The sequence below is a fragment of the Phocoena sinus genome, chromosome 5, assembly GCF_008692025.1.
Source record: "Phocoena sinus isolate mPhoSin1 chromosome 5, mPhoSin1.pri, whole genome shotgun sequence".
Taxonomy (NCBI): Eukaryota; Metazoa; Chordata; class Mammalia; order Artiodactyla; family Phocoenidae; genus Phocoena; species Phocoena sinus.
In genome coordinates, this window is record NC_045767.1 from 16,613,121 (window position 1) to 16,635,338 (window position 22,218).

The following is a 22,218-nucleotide window of genomic DNA, read 5'->3' on the forward strand; positions in this document are numbered from 1 at the left end:
ATTGCCTTTTTACTAGTAATTGCCTTTTTACCAGTCACTTAAACAATGGTAGGCTGATGTCACAAACATTTCACACCCAGAATAGATCTGGAAGTATTATAAACACTGAAGGAGGAAGCATATTAAAATAATACATTTTAAATCTCACTCAACATATTAATAATGATAATTGCAAATATTTACTGAGTCTTTAGGTATTCAAGTACTGGTTGAAGAAGTTTACTTGCATTGTCTAATCTTCATAAGTTAGTACAACTCTTATCTCCATTTTATATATAAGTAAACTGAGAGAAAGGCTGAACAACATTTTTAGGACCACAGACAGTGGGGAATGGAGCTGGGATTTGACTTGAATGTGGAGCTGTTGACTACTGGCAAAAAGCCATAAGGTGTTAGCAGCTGGACAGGTACTGCTCAGTGAGATGCTCTGGGACCCTAGGCAAGCCGATCCCCGAGAACAGCACGAGGCACAAGCTAGAGAAAAAGGTCCCTCTGTGAGGGACCCTAGCTATTGTCGAGGTTGTTTGTGGAGCATTTGGAGACAACAGTCTGGTCATGAATTTTGAATTTTTCATAGCACATGTTAAAACCAAAATCAATTTTTCTGGGGTATTATTTTTGGCCAATGTTTGGCCTAAAGCTCTTGAATGTGTTTAATTACATACAGTTTGATGAAATGGAAGTTAATGATGTGAATGATGTTAGTATTTCTCCCACTGGTTGCATTAAAAATAATAACTAGAGGATATCTGTGCTTTTGTGTGGACAGAAGGGGATATCATGGGAAGGAGGCTGTACATCTGATGAATTGAGAGAAGGGATAACTAAATCAATGTCCCAGAGGACATGAAGGGCTCTTTTATCTCTTTTATTGACATTGTACTCCACTCACTAAATCTGTCTCCTTATATGCAAAATAGGAATAATGAAAATAGGACCTACCTCAAAAGAGGTGTTGAGGGGAATGTAACATGCTTAGGATAGTGGCTGGTACATAGTTAAAATGTATTCTGTAGTACTCTTTGTTGTTGTACTTGTTTTAGAAACAAAAAAATGGAACATTGACCTTTTAAAGGTCCGTTTTTAATCCTACAGATTTCTGTGTCATAGTTCTCAGGATTTTTGTTCCTCCACAAAACTTTCAAGTCAATCCGATGATAATATTATTCAGGAAAAGATTTGGAATCATTCTTTTCTTTTAATGATTTTTTTGTAGTTATAAGTATATGAGATACTCAGCTTTCAAAACTTTCACAGCTTTGTGGAAGACGTTGAATTGAAAGTTTAAAAATGCAAAATCTAAAAATTTACAGTGAGAGTTTAAAGAAGACCTGACTATGTCTGATATGCTCTCTAATCAACAGTGTTTAAACTTGTTAAGAAATAACACAGTACTGCCAAACAAAGGTTTCATCTTTGGTATTCTAACGTGTCTGGTGACACACATATGGAAAACCTCATAAAATGATGACTAACTCATTTGGTCAGGAACATGTGATTTCTTTCCTTGTCTATAAACTACAGAAATATTGTTGCTAATATGTTTTCTGAATTAGTAAGCAAAAAGAACAAAACATTGTTTACCCAGGAAAATATTCAGCAAGTTCAATCTCCATACCAGAGAATAATTTTTTCACAAGATCTTAAAAGCGCACCAGTGACAACAGATGGGCCTGGCTTGAGAAATGGCCCCATAGGTAATCCCATATCCACATGGGACATCTTCTTAAGCCAAGAACCATGCCCAGAGTCCCCTTTTCTCTTCTTATTAGCAGCCACAGCCCACTTTCAAAGCACTTGGGGTTCTTCTCTTCCTATTTTCTTCAAGAATTGATAGAGTGAAGCACAATCTCTACAGCGGCCTCACTTTCTTGTTGCCCCAGGATATATGTGCACGAAGGTCTGATTTACTTTTTAAAGTTTTACAAGGAAACTTCACAAAGACAACGTTCTACATTTCTAAGTCTTTTACTGAGATTTAACTTACTCTGAACTCTGCCTCGGAGTGGCAGAGTTGAAATGAAATGAAATAAATATTTTTCATTTATTCTTGGGGGTGGGGCTTTCCATCGCACACCTCACTCCAGCCTCAGACTTATCCACTATAGCAGGAGCTCCACAAGGCCCTTCCTCTCAGCTTTAGGCAGGGAGATGAAATCAAGGGACAAAAAGCAGCAATGCCCCTGGATTTCAAGTGAGTAAGCCTCATCTCTACACACTCTTCTCAGATGAAGGACACACTAAGTTCCCTAGTCCTTGGTCCACACAGATTTTAGTGCTTCCTCGTCTCCTAATGGAGTGATGAAGTCTTGTTTTTGTTGTTGTTCTTGTTGCTTTTCTGTGTTTGTTTGCTTGTCTTTGAACCCTTCCTCTTAACTCTGTGAAAAACTGGTCCTGGTGCTTATGTTCCTGTTTCCCCGCATCTTTTTGGTTATAGCCCATGTGAAGTGCTGCATCATGTTCACTATTACTTTATCTTTGGTCCAGAACTTTCTGCTGGTTCCAGAGTCTCAATATTAGTATGTCAAAAACTCAAGTCTTAATTATTCTGTGTAAACTTAGCCCACATATTTATATATAAATTGAAAAACATTTGTGCAAATACATATACACATATATATTTATAGATACCTATTATTGAACATTTATTTGATAACAGATATATGTATGAGTATCTTATATATGTATTACTCATTTAATATACAGATTCATGAAGTAAGTGTTACTATTTAATTTTTTAAATAAAGAACTTTAGACCCAAAGAATTTGAGCAACTTATTTACATTCAGCCATAGTGGCAGAAGGAAATCAGTTTTGAACTCTTAAAAAAAATATCTTTTCTCAGTTCATTAGGCTCAGATAAAAGTATGCCACTCTTATTGCACATTTTTACTCTATATTTTTATTCTTATCAATGTACTTCTGCCATATTCTCTATTAAGTTACAAACTAATTGAGAGAAGAAATAATTGTTTAATTCATCTTTATATAAAACCATAATGCATACCAATAGACCTTGTCCTCAATGTTTATTAACTTCTCCTTTGACTCAATGTATGGAAATCTGATCTAGTGACTACATGGCTGAAAGTTCAAAAAGCTGAACAGTTCTAGAAATATACATCTGGGAATATAGGTTTTAGCCTATGGCCAGGGTCAGAGAACAAGACTGTCGACAAAGGTCAAAGTTTTGGAGATAGTCTACTACTTATAACAGAGGGTCCCAATTAATCCTGAATCCCATGAGAAGAATCAGAATACCAGGGGCCAATGTTTAGCTTGGATAGATCTGATAAGGATGAATTATATAGGTAGTGGCGTACTAGGGCAAGATTACTCGATTTCATCTGGAATTGATTTATGAGAACCAGATGCAAACAGAAAGAAGAGGGAGGATGTAATGACACAGGCTGCTGGTAGAAGACAGTGAGCCAGTGAAAGGGGTTGAAGAAACAAATGAAATAAAAGGACAAGATCTCAGAAATTTATAATTGTAGATGTTAGGAGGGTACAGTGGACATTTGAAATACGATCAGAGGTCAGATGATAAAATGAACTTTAAATTTAATTTTGTGAAAATTATATGTATTGTATATATCATAATCTGTGTATATATGTATATATATATATATAAATAAAATAAATATAGGTAAATTGATAGGAACCTTCTGAAATTTTTAGAGCAAATAGAAAAAAATACATATGATTCTGAAAAGCACTTTTTAAAATGTGCAAAAACACATCACACACACACACACACACACACACACACACACACAGACTGTTCACAGCTTAATCTTCTGATAGTCCATTATAATTGGGAAGTTCCAAACCTCGTCTGAGTCATATTTTATACTCTTATTTGGGAAATGATTAAACTGGTATTGCCTTTTAACACTAGTGGCCTAAAAAGATCAAATATATCAAAATAGGGCTTCTCTGGTGGCGCAGTGGCTGAGAGTCCACCTGCCAATGCAGGGGACACAGGTTTGTGCCCCGGTCCAGGAAGATCCCACATGTCGCAGAGGGGCTGGGCCTGTGAGCCATGGCCACTGAGCATGTGCGTCCGGAGCCTGTGCTCCACAACGGGTGAGGCCACAACAGTGAGAGGCTCGCGTACCGCAAAAAAAAAAAAAAAAAAAGTTCAAGGAAACTTAAAATAAGATTTTAAAAAGAGGAGACCTTCAAGATGGAGGAGGAGTAAGATGCAGAGATCACCTTCCTCCCCACAGATACACCAGAAATACATCTACATGTGGAACAACTCCTACAGAACACCTACTGAATGCTGGCAGAAGACCTTAGACTTCCCAAAAGGCAAGAAACTCCCCACGTACCTGGGGAGGGCAAAAGAAAAAAAAATAAACAGAGACAAAAGAATAGGGATGGGACCTGTACCAGTGGGAAGGAGCTGTGAAGGAGGAAAGGTTTCCACACCCTAGGAAGCCCCTTCACTGGCAGAGATGGGGGTGGCACGGGGGAAGCTTCAGAGCCATGGAGGAGAGCGCAGCAACAGGGGTGCAGAGGGCAAAGCAGAGAGATTCCCGCACAGAGGATCAGTGCCCACCAGCACTCACCAGCCCGAGAGGCTTGTCTGCTTGACCGCCAAGGCAGGCAGGGGCTGGGAGCTTAGGCTCGGGCTTCGGAGGTCAATTCCCAGGGAGAGGACTGGGGTTGGCTGCATGAACACAGCTTCAAGGGAGCTAGTGCACCACAGCTAGATGGGAGGGAGTCTGGGAAAAAGTCTAGAACTGCCTAGGAGGCAAGAGACCATTGTTTCAGGGTGTGCGAGGAGAGCAGATTCAGAGCACCACCTAAACGAGCTCCAGAGATGGGCATGAGCTGCAGTTATCAGTGCAGACCCCAGAGATGGGCATGAGATGCTAAGTCTGCTGCTGCAGCCACAGAGAAGCCTGTGTGCAAGCACTGGTCACTATCCACACCTCCCCTCCTAGGAACCTATGGAGCCCACCACTGCCAGGGTCCTGTGATCCAGGGACAACTTCCCCAGGAGAAAAATTGGCGTGGCTCAGGCTGTTGCAATGTTACATCAGCCTCTGCAGCCGCAGGCTTGCCCCACATACCGTACCTCTCCCTCTCCCCGGCCTGAGTGAGCCAGAGCCCCTAATCAGCTGCTACGTTGACTCTGTCCTGTCTGGGTGGGAAAGAGATGCCCTCTGGCGACCTACACACAGAGGCGGGGCCAAATCCAAAGCTGAACCCTGGGAGCTGTGCGAACAAAGAACAGAAAAGGAAATCTCTCCCAGCAGCCTCAGGGGCAGCGGATTAAATCTCCACAATCAATCTGATGTACCCTGCATCTCTGGAATACCTGAATAGACAACAAATCATCCCAAAATAGAGGCGGTGGATTTTGTGAGCAATTGTAGACTTGGGGTTTACTGTATACTACTGACTGGTTTCTGGTTTTATGTTTATCTTCGTTTAGTATTTAGAGTTTATTATCATTGGTCGATTTGTTTATTGATTTGGTGGCTCTCTTCCTCCTTTTTTTTTATATATATATAGATATATATATTTTTTCCTTTTTCTCTTTTTCTGAGTGTGTATGTGTATGCTTCTGTGTGAGATTTTGTCTGTATAGCTTTGTTTTTACCATTTGTCCTAAGGTTCTGTCTGTCCATTTTTGTTTCTTGTTCTTTTTTTTCTCTTTCTGTATAGTTTGTAATGCTTGTTATCATTGGTAGATTTCTTTTTTGGCTTGGTTACTCCCTTCTTTCTTTTTTTTTCTTTATTACTTTTTAATATTTTTTATTTTTAATAATTATCTTTTATTTCAAAAACTTTATTTTATTTTATTTTACTTTACTTTATTTTTTCTTTCTTTCTTTCTCCCTTTTCTTCTGAGCCATGTGGCTCACAGAGTCATGGTACTCAAGCCAGGTGTTAGGCCTGTGCCTCTGAGGTGGGAGAGGCAAGTTCAGGACACTGGTCCACATGAGACCTCCCAGCTCCACATAATATCAAACGGCAAAAGCTCTCCCTGAGATCTCCATCTCAACGTAAAGACCCAGCTCCACTCAACAACCAGCAAGTGCACGACACCCTATGCCAAACAACTAGCAAGACAGGAAGACAACCCCATCCATTAGCACAGACGCTGCCTAAAATCATAATAAGGTCACAAACAAACCAAAACACATCCCCAAATGTGGTCCTGCCCACCAGAAAGACAAGATCTAGCCTCATCCACCAGAACACAGGCACTAGTCCCCTCCACCAGGAAGCCTACACAACCCACTGAACCAACCTTAACCACTGGGGGCAGACACCAAAAACAACAGGAATTACAAACCTGCAGCCTGCGAAAAGGACACCTCAAACACAGTAAGCTAAGCAAAATGAGAAGACAGAGAAACACACAGCAGATGAAGGAGCAAAACCCACCAGACCAAACAACTGAAGTGGAAATAGGCAGTCTACTTGCAAAAGAATTCAGAGTAATGATAGTAAAGATGATCCAAATCGTGGGAACAGAATGGAGAAGATACAAGAAATGTTTAACAAGGACCTAGAAGAACTAAAGAGCAAACCAACAATGATGAACAACACAATAAATCAAATTAAAAATTCTCTGGAAGGAATCAATAGCAGAATAACTGAGGCAGAAGAACAGATAAGTGACCTGGAAGATAAAATAGTGGAAATAACTACTGCAGAGCAGAATAAAGAAAAAAGAATGAAAAGAATTGAGGACAGTCTCAGAGCCGTCTGGGCCAACATTAAATGCACCAACATTCGAATCATAGAGGTCCCAGAAGAAGAAGAGAAAATAAAGGGACTGAGATAATATATGAAGAGATTAGAGTTGAAAATTTCCTTAATATGGGAAAGGAAATAGTCAATCAAGTCCAGGAAATGTAGAGTCCCAACAGGATAAATCCAAGGAGAAACACACCAAGACACATATTAATCAAACTATCAAAAATAAAATACAAAGAAAAATATTAAAAGCAGCAAAGGAAAAGCAACAAATAATATACAAGGTAATCCCCATAAGGTTAAGAGCTGTTCTTTCAGCAGAAACTCTACAAGCCAGAAAGGAGTGGCAGGACATATTTAAAGTGATAAAAGGGAAAAACCTACAACCAAGATTACTCTACGCAGCAAGGACCTCCTTCAGATTCGATGGAGAAATTAAGACATTTACAGACAAGCAAAAGCTAAGAGAATTCAGCACCACAAAACCAGCTTTATAAAAAATGCTAAAGGAACTTCTCTAGGCAGGAAACACAAGAGAAGGAAATGACCTACAATAACAAACCCAAAACAATTAAGAAAATGGTAATAGGAACATACATATTGATAATTACCGTCAATGTAAATGGATTAAATGTTCCAACCAAGAGACATAGACTGGCTGAATGGATATAAAAACAAGACCTCTATATATGCTGTCTACAAGAGAGCCACTTCAGACCTAAGGACACATACAGACTGAAAGTGAGGGGATGGAAAAAGATATTCCAGGCAAATGGAAATCAAAAGGAAGCTGGAGTAGCAATTCTCATATCAGACAAAATACACTTTAAAATAAAGACTATTACAAGAGACAAAGAAGGACACTACATAATGATCAAGGGATCAATCCAAGAAGAAGACACAAAAATTGTAAACATTTATGCACCCAACATAGGAGCATCTCAATACATAAGGCAAATGTTAACAGCCATAAAAGGGGAAATTGACAGTAACACAGTCATAATGGAGGAATTTAACACCCCACTTTAACCAATGGACAGATCATCCAAAATGAAAATAAATAAGGAAACACAAGCTTTAAATGATACATTAAACAAGATGGACTTGATATTTATAGGACAACCATCCAAAAACAACAGAATACACTTTCTTCTCAAGTGCTCATGGAACATTCTCCAGGATAGATCATATCTTGGGTCACAAATCAAGCTTTAGTAAATTTAAAAAAATTGAAATCATATCAATTATCTTTTCCGACCACAATGCTATGAGACTAGATATCAATTACAGGAAAAGATCTGTAAAAAATGCAAACACATGGAGGCTAAACAATACACTACTTAAGAACCAAGAGATTAGTGAAGAAATCAAAGAGGAAATCAAAAAATACCTAGAAACAAATTACAATGAAAACACGACAACCCAAGACCTATGGGATACAGCAAAACCAATTCTAAGAGGCAAGTTTATAGCAATACAATCCTACCTCAAGAAACAAGAAACATCTCAAATAAACAACCTAAACTTACACCTAAAGCAATTAGAGAAGGAAGAACAAAGAAAACCCAAAGTTAGCAGAAGGAAAGAAATCATATAGATCAGATCAGAAATAAATGAAAAAGAAATGAAGGAAATGAAAGCAAAGATCAATAAAACTAAAAGCTGGTTCTTTGAGAAGGTAAACAAAATTGATAAACCATTAGCCAGTCTCATCAAGAAAAAAAGAGAGAAGACTCAAATCAATAGAATTAGAAATGAAAAAGAAGTAACAACTGACACTACAGAAATACAAAGGATCATGAGAAATTTCTACAAGCAACTGTATGCCAAAAAATTGGAAAACCTGGAAGAAATGGACAAATTCTTAGAAATGTACAACCTGCCAAGACTGAATCAGGAAGAAATAGAAAATGTAAACAGATGAATCACAAGCACTGAAATTGAGATTGTGATTAAAAATCTTTCAACAAACAAAAGCTCAGGACCAGATGGCTTCACAGGCAAATTCTATCAAACATTTAGAGAAGAGCTAATACCTCTCCTTCTCAAACTCTTCCAAAATATAGCAGAGGGAGGAACACTCCCAAACTCATTCTATGAGGCCACAATCAACCTCATACCAAAACCAGACAAAGATGTCACAAAGAAAGAAAACTACAGGCCAATATCATTGATGAACATAGATGCAAAAATCCTCAACAAAATACTAGCAAACGGAACCCAACAGCACATTATATGGATCATACACCATGATCAAGTGGGATTTATCCCAGGAATGCAACAATTCTTCAATATATGCAAATCAATCAGTGTGAGAAACCATATTAACAAATTAAAGGATAAAAACCATATGATCGTCTCAATAGATGTAGAAAAAGGTTTTGAAAAAATTCAATACCCATTTATGATAAAAACTCTCCAGAAAGTAGACATAGAGGGAACTTACCTCAACATAATAAAGGTCATATATGACAAAACCAGGTCAACATCATTCTCAATGGTGAACAAAATGAAACCATTTCCACTAACATCAGGAACAAGACAAGGTTGTCCAGTCTCACCACTATTATTCAACATAGCTTTGGAAGTTTTAGCCACAGCAATCAGAGAAAAAAGAAGAAAAAAAAAGGAATCCAAATCGGAGAAGAAGAAGTAAAGCTGTCACTGTTTGCAGATTACATGATACTATACATAGAGAATCCTCAATATGCTACCAGAAAACTACTAGAACTAATCAACGAATTTCGTAAAGTAGCAGGATACAAAATTAATGCACACAAATCTCTTGCTTTCCTATACACTAATGATGAAAAATCTGAAAGAGAAATTAAGGAAACACTTCCATTTACCATTGAAACAAAAAGAATAAAATATCTAGGAATAAACCTACCTAAGGAGACAAAAGAGCTGTATGCAGAAAACTATAAGACACTGATGAAAGAAATTAAAGATGATACAAACAGATGGATAGATATACCATGTTCTTGGATTGGAAGAATCAACATTGTGAAAATGACTATACTACCCAAAGCAATCGACAGATTCAGTGCAATCCCTATCAAACTACCAAAGGCATTTTTCACAAAACTAGAACAAAAAGTTTCACAATTTGTATGGAAACAAAAAGACTCCGAACAGCCAAAGCAATCTTGAGAAAGAAAAACGGAGCTGGAGGAATCAGGCTCCCTTACTTCAGACTATACTACAAAGCTACAGTAATCAAGGCAGTAAGGTACTGGCACAAAAACAGAAATATAGATCAATGGAACAGGATAGAAAGCCCAGAGTAAGCCCACGCACATATGGTCAGCTTATTTTTGATAAAGGAGGCAAGAATATACCATGGAGAAAAGACAGCCTATTCAATAAGTGGTGCTGGGAAAACTGGACAGCTGCATGTAAAAGAATGAAATTAGAACACTCCCTAACACCATATACAAAAATAAACTCAAAATGGATTAAAGACCTAAATGTAAGGCCAGACACTGTAAAACTCTTAGAGGGAAAACACAGGCAGAACACTCTTTGACATAAATCACAGCAAGATCCTTTTTGACTCACCTCCTAGAGAAATGGAAATAAAAACAGAAACAAATGGGCACTAATGAAACTTAAAAGTTTTTTCACAGCAAAGGAAACCATAAACAAGACAAAAAAAACAACCCTCAGAATGGGAGAAAGTTTTGCAAATGAAGCAAGTGACAAAGGATTAATCTTCAAAATTCACAAGCAGCTCATGCAGCTCAATATCAAAAAAACAAACAACGCAATCCAAAAATGCACAGAATACCTAAATAGACATTTCTCCATAAAAGATATACAGATTGCCAACAAACATATGAAAGGATGCTCAACATCACTAATCATTAGAGAAATGCAAATCAAAACCACAATGTGGTGTCACCTCACACTGGTCAGAATGGCTATCGTCAAAAAATCTAGAAACAATAAATGCTGGAGAGGATGTGGAGAAAAGGGAACCTTCTTGCACTGTTGGTGGGTATGTAAACTGTTATAGCCACTATGGAGAACAGTATGGAGGTTCCTTAAAAAACTAAAAATCGAACTACCATACGACCCAGCAATACAACTACTGGGCATATACCCGGAGGAAACCATAATTCAAAGAGTCATGTACCACAATGTTCATTGCAGCTCTATTTACAATAGCCAGGACATGGAAGCAACCTAAGTGTCCATCAACAGATGAATGGATAAAGAAGATGTGGCACATATATACAATGGAATATTACTCAGCCATAAAAAGAAATGAAATTGATTTATTTGTAGTGAGGTGGATGGACCTAGAGTCTGTCATACAGAGTGAAGTAAGTCAGAAAGAGAAAAACAAATACCGTATGCTAACACATATGTATGGAATCTTAAAAAAAAAGAAAGAAAGATGGCTCTGAAGAACTTAGGAGCAGGACAGGAATAAAGCCACAGATGTAGAGAATGGAGTTGAGGATACGGGGTGGGGGGGAGGATGAGTTGGGACGAAGTGAGAGAGTGGTATGGACTTATATATACTACCAAATGTAAAATAGATAGGTAGTCGGAAGCTGCCGCATATCACAGGTATATTAGCTCAGTGCTTTGTGACCACCTAGAGGGGTGGGATAGGGAGGGTGGCAAGGAGATGCAAGAGGGAGGAGATATGGGGATGTATGTATATGTATAGCTGATTCACTTTGTTATAAAGCAGAAACTAACACACCATTGTAAAGCAATTTTACTCCAATAAAGATGTTAAAAAAAAAAGATTTTAAAAAGAAAACGTTTCAGGCAAATGCTCTATCAGAAAATACATCTTTAATAAGTGTAATGAATGAGCCTAACCATCTAATTAAAGTTCAAACTGCAGACATTTTACATTTGTTAGACCCTATAAATTAAACATACTTTCTTGAAACTTGAACAACTATTCAGCCGAAATAGTATTTTTGCTGAACTGAAATCTGCTGCTTTGCAACAAAGCCGATTTGTTCTTGCATGCAGTTCTTGCATTATATATTCATATAACATAAAATTTACCGTTTTTACCATTTTTAAATGTACTGTTCGGCGGCATTAAGTACATTTATATTGTGGGCCACTTTTCAGTCTCATTTTCATGACATTACTAAGTTCTTTCTTTAGTTTTACTTGTCACCTCTATTTAGTATAGGAATTTATATTAAGGAAATACAGTGTTTTTGATAAAGATTCCTGAGAAATGATTAAAAATAAAATGTTACCTAATGTGTATATACCTAATTTATATAAACATATTTATAAAACTAATTAGCAGTAATATATTATAAAATTAAAATTTTAAGATAAAAGCTGATGGTCATATTTAAAATGTTATATACTTACTTGCTTCAAGTATTTTCTGGATTTAAATCTAACCACATAATTTAATGTTAATATTGAATGGCTTTCAATACATTTTCAGGGAACGGCTTACTTACTGTGAGAAATATGCATTTACTGCATGCTACTGATGAACCTAGTGGCAGGGCAGGAATAAAGCCTCAGATGTAGAGAATGGACTTGAGGACACGGGGTGGGAGGGGGAAGCTGGGGCGAAGTGATAGTAGCATTGACATATATACACTACCGAATGTAAAATAGATAGCTAGTGGGAAACAGCAGCATAGCACAGGGAGATCAGCTCGGTGCTTTGTGACCACCTAGAGGGCTGGGATAGGGAGGGTGGGAGGGAGGCTCTAGAGGGAGGGGATATGGGGACATGTGTATGCATGTGGCTGATTCACTTTGCTGTACAATAGAAACTAACACAGTATTGTGAAGCAATTATACTCCAATAAAGATCTATTTATAAAAAGAGTTTATAAAGTAATAAAATGTAATGGAAACTAAATATTGTATCCCCCACACAAAGCATGTCATGAGGAGTTACTTTTTGGAGAACATTTTAAAAGACAACCTCTCAACACACGTTGAAACTCTGAAATAAAAGAGGATACCACCAAATTTGAAATACAACCTGCTTCCTGCCTACTTGCCTACTGAAAATATCAAAGTAATATATTATGGAATAATTATCAAAATAGGCCACAAAATAAGATCAAGTTTTAACAAGATAAAATTTAGCAGATTTTTGAAAAGAAAAAATTTCCTTATAGTAAGCTGACATTATTTTGTATTATATTTAATATTTATCCTTTAGGTAATATAAACATTCTCTTTAATATTTCAAATTGTTTGTTTCCATTTCAAACTTGGGTTTCCTTTGTCTACTCAGATTTATAGCTTAAATTGAGTAAATGAAAAGTAGACTGAAATTATCAAATTTTAATTCTGTGCAACTTGATGGCAATTCTAGATCTTATTTAGTGGAGTTTTGGAAGTTAGGTCATCTTTCTTTTTGTATTTTTATCTTATGAATATACAAATGAAATTCTATGTAGGAAGAACTGTTCCTACTAAAGAGTAGCTGATTTAAAGAAAATTATTTAAATAAATGATTTATGATAATACTTAGTTGCTAACAGATTTTATACAAAAACTTACTAGAAATAAGAGGAAGTAAAACAATAACCAGTTATCAACCTTTGAAACAAAATTCTCATCTAAGACAAATACTCCAATGGAAATAACCAAAACTTCCTTCAACTTAAATATATAATTAAGTGAAATGCAAGTGATTTCTGGTAATTGAAGATTACCCTAGCACAATCTGATTTATGAAATCATTGGTGCCTTATGGAAAGTTCCCAAGCAATTTTCATTATTAAAAAGGTTCTTCATAACAGACAAGGCAAGCTCTTCTTCAACATCTTCCCACAAATAACACTGACAAATGCAATCTTCCTGGAACAGTTAAAAAACAACTCTCTTCAGATCTAAAATATGATATGCCACATTTATGACCTCTCTTTTGATTATAGAGACATTTGCAATGCTGTGACCCTCTCAGCTGAACAATGTGACAGATAGTATTAATTTAAATGTCATCATATCCTCACCAAGAAAATAAAGCATAGTGATTAGCCCTTTTAGATTTTAGGATTAACTTTTGCAAAAGCATCATGTATCCCCTGCATCAAAAAGTAATTTCCAATCCCTGCATAAGAATGAAGTTTATTCCCTCTTTCAGTCAGATGATAAATGCCTTTAATTAGGAATGTTAATAACTGAACTTTTCCCCTCAGACCTATTAATTATGCTAACACATAGACAGTTCATTACCAGACTTTTTGGCCAAATCTATAACCAGAATATCTCTATATTCCTTTAGTATATTAGACTGAGAACAGATAAATAAAGGTAATGTATTTAATTGGTACACAGATTAATCTCCCACCCCCAAATTAAATGCAAATACACATACAGCCCAATTGACTTATTGTATGTGCGTGTATGTGTATATTGTACATACTGTATATTCTTAGTATAATATTTAACATTTGATTTGCACTCTATAAAACCCTTGGATATGCATTTCCTGATCTGATGAGAACAGCAATCCTTTGATTTTGAATTCATGAATATTCTTATTTTACTTGCTGTCTTAATGGCAGAGAGCCAAAATTTGTTTCTTTCCTTTTTTTTTTCCTTTGGTGCAAAAACCAGTGCTCTTTTTAATATAAAAATAATATTTAACCCAAAGAGAATAAACTCTTTAAACGTGTTTTACATAAGACATAATATGGTAGACGAACTAATCTGTGGGAAACTGAGTAATGGTTAAAAAATGGTCTCCTTGATCAGGTTTAGTGGCTTCAAATCCTATTTCCACTGATTAACAGCTGCAGACCTAAATCAAGTTGCAAACCTTCTCAGTTTTGTTTTTGTTTTACTTTTAATCCCTAATATTGGAATCCAATTTACAAGGCAGTTATGAGATTAAATGAGATACTATAATACAAACTCTGGTATATACAAGCACTCAGCATGCACAGAATGAATATCCTCTAAAGTTTGACTGCCCAAGTTGTATCTCTACTCAAACGTCTTTTCTGGGAACTAAGCTTTTATATCTATCTACCTGACATCTCCACTGGAGATCTCATGATGTCTAAAATACAATATATCCAAAAAATAATTAAGGATAATCCACCCTAAAAAACTTTTGTGGGACTTCCCTGGTCGCCCAGTGGTTAAGACTCTGTGTTTCCAATGCAGGGGACGTGGGTCCCATCCCTGGCTGCCAGGGAACTAAGATCCCACCCGCCGCGTGGCGCGGAGGAAAAAAAAAAAAAACTTTTGTTTTAACATCCCCAAATTTCTCTGGCCAATTTTCTAGGACTCATGATGGATTTGTCTCTTTTCCTAATGTCCTGTACCTCCAGTTCCATCATCAAGTCCTATTGGCTCAACCTTCAACATGGATAAAATATTAGCTCATTCGCACCACCTCCACACTGTCTCTAATTTCAAACACTCTCAGGGATTTGCTGTCATGGCCTTTAAATCACCATCTCTATTCTCACTGCTGTCTTCACCACTGCCACAAAACCAGATCTCTTCTCCACAAAGCCAGATCTCTCCAAAATCCCCTGTCACTCCCCTGTCCAAAGCTTTAATGAGACTTGGTCTCACTCTTTGAATAAAATTAAAGCTCCTTACCCTGGCCTAAAAAGTTTAGATGATCCAGCCTCTGCCTACCTCATCTTCCAAGACTCTTCCTCTCTTTTACTCTGGTGCAGCCATCTACACCCTCTAGTTCTTCTTTAGATATAGCCAACTTGATCTCTGCCTCCGGGCTGTTTCATCTACAAGTTTACCCAGTTCTTCACCTTTCACTGTCCTGACTGTGCTATCAAAAATAATACCTCCAATTCCTATTTTGCTAGCCACTTAACCTGCTTCATTTAACTTCATAGCATCTCATATAACTCTAGGCCTACATATTATATTTTGTCTATATTTCTGACTAGAATGTAACTTCTGTGAAGACAGAGACTGTCATTTTTTCCACCACTGTATCTGCAGTTCCTAGAAGAATACCTGGGAGAGACTGCTCCATAAATATTTTCTGCCAAAACATTGTCAAGATGCTTTTTACACATCAATACAGCCCATAGAAGCATATGAGTCTCACTGACTCTAATCATAATTCACTCATAAGGTCTATTAAATTACCATCATAGCTTTGTTTTAATACATACAAAATGACAACTGGCAGGGATATTTGGCAATATTATCATCTTCGACCTGTAAAGTCTAATGAATGTTTTATATCTTCTCCTACTTAGCAATTTAATTTGAACAGTGCCTAAACTGAAGCTCATTTTCAGACAATCACTATTGAAATTACTGATTCCAATTGATTTGACTTCACTTAAAATATTGTGAAACATTTATTTATGTACTTGGAAAAAGAAAAATAACCGTAGAATGTTTTGTTCATTAGAGTACAAGGAATAGCATAGAAGATGCAAAGAAGAAAAGCTTTCTTAAAATCGCGTTTTTGGAAATCTACGTTTTGCAGACAGTCATAAGATCCCGATTTTTTGGATACAGTATGAGTGAGCAAGAACTCGGTGGAAAGGCAGAAGTCCTGGATGTTGTTCCTGACGCTACCACCCTCTGGGTGTACAAAGCTCTGGCAAACGGCCAAATTATTGCAGGCTTCAGTTCTGTTTCTCAAAAATAAAGGAAATGGACTGGCTCATCTCCAAGAAGTCTACTGGCTATGAAATTATCATTTTAAGTCAGATTTTTCTAGCTTAGAATTTTTTCATTTCTAGTTCTATTTTAAAATCCTTCCATATTACACACTGTGTTACAAATGCAATAACCCGTTATTGTCACATCATTTTGTTTTAGTGCTTTCTTGTACATAATTCAGTTCCTTGCAAGAGTACTAGCAAATTTTAATGGCTCACAGACTCTGAATTTACTGGTGAGGGCAGAAGATCATCGAAGGTTAAAAAAAATTCTAAGAGACCGGGAAAATTACATATATAGATACATATGTGTTAGAATAGCTTGTCTAAATACCAAAATCTTCATAACAAAACTCAAGACAAGCAAAAGTTTTCATGTTACATTAATGTGAAGAATCATAGGCCTTTAGTATCAAGCTATGTGAAGCCAAATACCACATATAGGATATACTTTATTGTAGCTAAAAAGGTGTTGGGTGGGGGCTTCCCTGGTGGCGCAGTGGTTGAGAGTCCGCCTGCCAATGCAGAGGACACGGGTTCGTGCCCGGGTCCTGGAAGATCCCACATGCCGCGGAGCGGCTACGCTGGTGAGCCATGGCCCGGAGCCTGTGCTCCGCAACGGGAGAGGCCACAACAATGAGAGGCCCGTGTACCGCAAAAAAACAAAAAAAGAAAGAAAACAAAAAGGTGTTGGGTATTTAGGAGATATGGAAGGCTCACATTTTTTTGCTTTTTGCTTTGGGAAGCCCAGATATAAGAGAATCGCCAAATGCTGAAACGCCTCAAAAGCACAGTGTCTGTTTATGCAGATTTTGAGTTAGTGAACCAGAGTAAGAAAAGGTAGGCAGCACAGCACAAAGTAGAGATAAGACCTACCTAGAAACATCTACAAGGTAACAGAATTGAATAAGAGCCAGAAGGTTCAGGGGAGAGTCATGAGAATATAGCTCAAGCAGTATTTTAAGCATTTGAAAGTGAATTAAAGCCATAAAATGCTTCAGTGGGTCCTTACATATGACTGCAATTTATCACATCACACTAAACACTGCACAGCCTTAAAACACTTGCACTGCTTTTCAAAGCAGGGGTCAATTTGAATGACCACAACCAATGTAGCAAAAACTTCTGGAATTTCAGCCGTGAGTTAAAAAATATTGGCACTTTTCCTTTTGGTAGTTCCCTTGAAAAATCTGCAAGCGATTAAATACATAATAACAAAATAAATATAAGTATGGTAAATGAATATGAAATAATAGTTACATATTAAAATAACAGGATGTTGATTAATTGATAACTAATTATCATCACTTTTCACTCATTAAGTCATTCATTCATTCAATAAATGCTATCAAGCAAGTGCTATGTGACAGGTTCTGTTCGGAGTGTTTCTGGGAATTCAGTTTTGAACAAGACTTAGGAAGCTTACATGCTACTGGAAGGATAGCAGCTATTGATGGGGTAAACAAACTACACATACTCAGATCCATTATATTCTATATGAGCATATAATTTTTGATAGCAACTAGTGTTAAGAAGAAACCACAACAAGCTAAAGTGATAAAGACGCTGGAGAGATGGGAAGTGGGACCCTAGATTGGTAGTCAGATAAGTCCTCTCTGAGAAGTTGACATTTTACCTAGAGGTAATGACAAAATGACCAAGACATGAATGGAAAACAAGTGCAAATGCAAAGGGCCAAGGGCAGGAAAAGGTTAGCATTTATAAAGGGGCCAGGTTAACTGGCACTGGCCATTTGCAATAAATGTTTAGCAACTGCTCTCCAGAAGCAAGTCACCTGATTTATAAGTTTGCTGATTTCTGTGGTGTAAATACTCCTGCATTGGCCAATTTCAGCCAAACCAACATGAAGATACTGAACACAGAGTCGGGAGGTGACAATGGCCAATGGTGGCACATGATAAAGGCAGCCAGGGGTTGGTGACAGAAGGAGTCAGATAGGTGGACAGAGGTCAGGTCATTTAATGCCATGTGGTCAATGGTGAGAAATATAGTTTTTCTTCTTGGAAATCACTGAAGGTTTTGTGTTTTTTTTTAACATCTTTAGTGGAGTATAATTGTTTTACAATGGTGTGTTAGTTTCTGCTTTACAGCAAAGTGAATCAGTTATACATATACATACGTTCCCATATCTCTTCCCTCTTGCGTCTAAGTAAGCGACAGGGCATGACGATTTAAGTTATGGTTTTAAGGTTCATTAGTTGCTTGTTGGAGAAGGTACTGTGGGAAGAAATGCAATTAGGAAGCTCTCACATTAGCCCTGGCTTAGACTAAAGTGGTGGTAGTGGAAATGAAGAAAAGTGGATAAATTCAGGGCATTTTTTGAGGCAGAGTCTACTTGTCAATGGACCTGTTGAATGCGGAGTACAGAGAAAGAGGAATGAAGAGTGATAACAAGGTTTATCTTTAGCAACTGTGAAATCAGGGACAGAGAACAATTTATGGAGATTAGGGTGGACGGAAGTCAAAAAATTTTATTTGGCCTTACTAAGCTTGAGATGTCCAGAAAGTATGTTGACTAATATTAATAGCTAAAATAAGTCATTTCCATATTTATTCCTGCCGATATGTTTTTCACATAGGAATTACTGTTTCCATTCTATAGATATGAACACAATGGTAACTTATTCAATGTCATGTACCTAGAAAGTGGCAGAGGTGGGATTTGAGCCTCTTTTTAACTATAAAGTTATATATTTACCTTTAGGATATACTTCCATTTTGTAATTAATTCTTAGGATTGATTTTTGAAAGTATACTGCTCTGGGTTCCCTGATAATTCCCTGCTACTTACTATATTTAAAACATATTCTTTTATTTATTGCACTTATGAGAAAATGGTAAGGAAAACTTTTGTAGAGAAGGGTCCTTGGGAACAGAATGCCAAACCATGTTAAGGACATTAACTGCTTTAGGGCCAGCTCCCCACTTAGAAGGAACCACGGAGAGCTGGGTTCTCTGCAGGTCCTGCATGACTACACCTAGGTGAAGCCTCAACCTCCTAGGAGTTTCTACTTGGTACACATTTCTAGAAGAAGTAACAATGAGTAATACAGACTGAAGGCAGAATATCCATACTTTTCATTACACCAGTTAAACAAAATATCACCTTTGAGTTATAGTCATTAAGTTAATCTTTAGTAAGTAAATCCTATAGGAAAAACAATGAGGTAGAATTATTATACTCTGTCCTAGTATTGTTACTTAACATTGTAACAGTCGGTCCCACACACATAGGATAGCGTGGTTGCAGCTCATTTTAAGCAGTAGACAGGAGTAGTCAGAGAGTTTCCAGATGTCCTACTCTATAGCCATGCAGTCAGTAAATAAAAATATGATGATAGTGGAATGTTAGTATTTTCTCCAAAAATATTCAAAGATTTAGAGATCTGCTGATAAAAGTAAGCTGCTGCTTCAATCACTGACATATTGCCAAAGTTGACCCATCTTTGGGCTGCCATCAGGTAAGAATTTTAAAAGAGCGAAGCAAAAGTGATTTGTGAGCTAAGGAATAAAACTGTCAAATTTTTTCCTTCTTTAGAACACTGATGTTTCCCTGGTTCTTAGAACACTGCAAATTTGAGAATAACATCGTATCTGGGACCTAAAAGCTGCCATATTTTTCTGAATTTTCTCATGTCATCTACCAATTTGACTTTTAAATCATGGCAGTGAATAAGTATTCTAAATCCTGTGTTAGAGACTTCATTCCTGGAGTATAGGATTAAACTGCAGGTTCTGAAAGCCGATATCTGAAACTCTCGCATTCTTCCATATAAGTGGATATCAATGATACCAAAAGTATACAAAGGAATTGACTAAAAAATTATGGTCACATATGAGTTTTAATAATCTTAAAAGCATCTAGTCAACTTACTTCACAATTTCTGATTGCTTTACATGTGATCTGTATGAAATGACCTTCAGACACCTAACTGAATACTTATACTCCTGTGGCCTCATAAACACCAGTCCATTTCAAGGCAGCCCCCCAAAAAGCACTCATAAAAATCTGTGCTTTGGGGCAAAATTCAAGCAATTCTCTAATTTCCAAGACTGCCAAAATACTGTGACCAAGGCACCAGTGTCCCTGAATCTCATTTATGTCTCCCACCACGCTCTTAAGCACCATATTTAAAGGCCTGAATGACAAACTTCCAGATACTTTCATTTTACTGATGATATGAATTTTCACTCTCTATAACTCTAACTCTCCTATCTCAATGTTGGGTAGAATATACACACACTTGGTCTTCACATGTTTCATTTAACGGCAACAGTCCTTCATAGAAATTAGAGTTGCACTTGCATTATTTGTCCTTATATTAAGAATTCTAGATCCCCAATTTTCCCCAGGATCGAGACCGATGGCATCAGGAATGCACACAGTTCAGCTCCCTAGAACGAGGACTTGGTTCTTGTGCAGTCTCCTCACTTAGACCAAGGCTCTATCGAACCTCCTACTTGCAAAAGTTCCTCCCAACAGGCTGACTCACCCCTGAGTATTAGAAGAGAATAATTTTAACTCTATCATTTCAAGTTTTCTTTCTCTTTCTTCCTCCCTCCCTCCCTTCCTTCTTTCTTTTTCTTTCATTCTTTCTTTTTTTGCTAATGAAATGTCCCTTTTATGCTGTCATATTGGTGGAGAAACAGCATTACAAGTGGTGGTTAAGCTTGCTGGCTAGCCCACAAAGGCTTCCTTAACCATAATTTGGCTGAACTACAGTTTTTAAATGGTTAAGCACTCACTTACTATGAAATACATTCTTTGGAAGTTTGAAAAAAATCTGATACCACAATAAAAATTTTTAATGTAGTAATGTATAAAATGTAAAAATATGAACTGCAATTTTTAAAAATGCTTTTTAAAAGCAATTCAATTATATTTTCTAATAAGATACTTATGTAGTAAAGAACAGGGCAAATATTTCTAAAAATTTTAAAATGTTTAAAGTGCATGGATCACAATTTTTTTTAAATCATTATATACGTGATGTGGTAGGCATATTTAGCAATTTAACATATGTTGTATCAATTGAACCTTGTAATAAAATATTTTGTAATTACTATTATCCCCATGTTACTGAGAAGTATACTGAGATTGAGAGAGATGATACTTTTTGCCTGAATCATGGAGAAAATTATGACAGAACCAGAATTCAAATCAAGATCAATTCATATTCAAAGCTTTTATCATTATATTATATTATATAGAATAGTATTGGGTTTACTTTGCAAATAAAATAATTTTGAAAATGAATATATTTTTCAGAATTTACTTTACCTCCACACTAAAACCTTCATATACACTAAACTTGGAAGTCAGATATGTTAGGGTCTGAATCCTGCTCTTCTACTTCTTGGAGGTGTAATCCTGGGCAAATTATTTAACCACTGTGAGGTGGGGCTTACTGTAAGTAAGGTGGAAATAAAAGCGCCAAAGTCTTTGAGATAATAAAGAAAAGTAATGTGTAGAAATGGGTTAATATCTGTAAAACCTGACAAACTGCATGACTCAGATTGCCAAATGTCAAAAAAACAAGCATTCCCTTCCCCTTCACAATATCCCCCCTTGGCTTTGTAGGCACACAAAAAGATTTTTAAATTCTCAGAATGATTTGATTGAAAACAGGCACTCTTGTTTAGATGATTACATTCCTTCTCTACCATGGCTTTTGACTTTAGAATGTTCCAAAGTACAAATCCTCTGATGGAGAACTTCTGTGGGTTGTGCCCTGCCCTGCACTGCATTCTCACAACCACAATCTGCTCCTCACCCTGGGATGACCTACTTGTGACACACCATCTTGTGCGGCAAGTTTTATAGTGACTGATGCCTTAGCGACCAGATTCCTGG

General features: G+C 36.9%; 1 protein-coding gene across 1 annotated transcript in view; it reads right to left on the bottom strand.

Moving 5' to 3' along the window:
* FAT4 (FAT atypical cadherin 4) overlaps positions 1–22,218 on the bottom strand; it is a 172,352-nt gene that overhangs the window by 52,629 nt on the left and 97,505 nt on the right.